The sequence below is a fragment of the Triticum dicoccoides genome, unplaced genomic scaffold, assembly GCF_002162155.2.
Source record: "Triticum dicoccoides isolate Atlit2015 ecotype Zavitan unplaced genomic scaffold, WEW_v2.0 scaffold232666, whole genome shotgun sequence".
In the NCBI taxonomy this organism is placed as follows: domain Eukaryota; kingdom Viridiplantae; phylum Streptophyta; class Magnoliopsida; order Poales; family Poaceae; genus Triticum; species Triticum dicoccoides.
Window position 1 is genome coordinate 1 of NW_021246373.1, and position 1,882 is coordinate 1,882.

At 38.5% G+C, this 1,882-nt stretch overlaps 1 long non-coding RNA gene across 1 annotated transcript; it reads left to right on the top strand.

Annotated features, from left to right (window-relative positions):
• Positions 1–7: 7 nt before the first annotated feature.
• On the top strand, positions 8–793 carry LOC119345394. The gene is made up of 2 exons (XR_005167020.1): positions 8–312; positions 408–793. It is a non-coding gene; the product is annotated as an uncharacterized LOC119345394 (long non-coding RNA).
• The last annotated feature ends 1,089 nt before the right edge of the window (positions 794–1,882 follow it).

The window sequence follows — 1,882 nt, forward strand, 5'->3', positions numbered from 1 at the left end:
TTCTGGTGTCTTTCCTGATACTTTGTTTCGTTGATAGGCTTCACGGCGTTTTTTGAGTTTCTCATGCCTTTCTTCATCGGTCATGCGTTCATACCGCTCTCTGTCCCTCTTTCTTCTTTTTTCCTTAGCATCCATTATTTGTGATTATGGTCCAAATGTTTTCCTGCAGGATGGAAAGAATTTTTTTTAATGCAATACAAGATAATTTGTTGCTAGACTGGCCTGGAATGTGAAGTCAATATGTATCGGATGAGCATCCTGGCATGTGAGATGCATGAAACATGGTATTCTTTTACTGGACATCAAACATAGGTAATATTGCTTTTGTTATGAAAAAGAAAATTTATGTATGTAAAAATCAGTTCTCTTAATCCTACATCTCATGGTTGATTTTTGCATTTTTTTAGGACTGATGAGTATCAAATACCATGTGTGAGATTCAAGAATTCATTGGGAAGAACGAAAACTGGAGACAAGGAACATACTTGACGGCTCCTTTGTTTTGGTTGGCGCTGTAGCTTGGAGATTGCTTGGCGTGTACTAAGCTGGTGGCACTTTTTTCTCTGGGCGTTCAATCTCTGAGAGCTGGGTATTTATATTAGTATAGAACCTTTGCCAGTCCGAGTTGGTGTATGGTTCCCGATTGGTTCCATGTCCGAGTCCAAGTTGGTGTATGTTTTCCATGTCCGAGTCCAAGTTGGTGTATGCTTCTGATTGTATTTTTCTCTTCCACGTCCAATCCAGTAGGTTGTGGTATGTTTTGAGATTTGTTATAAATTTACCTTTTTCTGTCTGGGCGTCCAAACTGAGTAAGCTTTGACATTTGTTCTAAGTTGCTTTACTTTTTTTCTGTCTGGGCGTCGTAAGCTGGGTAGTACGTTATATTAGATTGTTTTCCTCTTACACGTGCGATCTAGTAATCTGTTTCCACATAGTATCATCTACAAATAAAAGATGTGAGATGCCCGGGCCTCTTCTACATATCTTGATGGGAGTAATAAAGGGAGAGAGAGGATCCCATTGTCGAAGACCACGTGACAGTGAAAATTAATCGAAGAGGGTTCCATTTGATTTAACGGAATACCTCACCGAAGAGTTAAAGCCATGCATATAGCTTTCAATAAATACATTCATTGTTAAAATTACCTAGACAGTTCTAAGAAGAATTACAATATGAAATGGCCGAGCTCCTACCCTTGCCTGGGCAATCATTCAGAAAGAAAAGAAAAACAGCTTGGCTAATCTTAAAGCTAAAGCCATGTCACATACATGGAGGCACATCTTGAGCACCATCATGCATGTAGCGTACTCCCTCCGTAAAGAAATATACTACTTTACTGATCCTAACGCTCTTATATTTCTTTACAGAGGGAATATTAAACAAATAATTCTCTTCTCTCGCGCGACCTGGATGAGTTTATCGATACCTTCAATGAATTTGCGTACCATAGTTATTAATGTGCATGTGGTTCTTTCCTAGCAAAACCGTAGAACCTTGAGGCAGCAAGAAACGTTATCATTTCCAAACACATTTCATTTGCCACCAATCATCTGAAAATTCAGTTTGCAAATACCAACTCACATAAAGTGTAGACACTTGATGATTTGCAACAAGCTTTGCGGGGTTTAAATAAAAGTTCAATGATCACAGTATTCTCATCTGGCACTTCTTTTACTTATATTTATTTTGCACAATGCCTAAACAGAGCATCATCCAGCGGAAGCACAGACAAACCAGCAGGAAGATTGAGGGGAACATATTTGTGGAAATAAAATAATAAGAGCACCGCAACTGCCAGTAATCAACTTGATAATTTCAACCAATACATATGTCCACCATCATGAACAGAATATTGTTAAAGAGTACATGTCTAGATTCCGT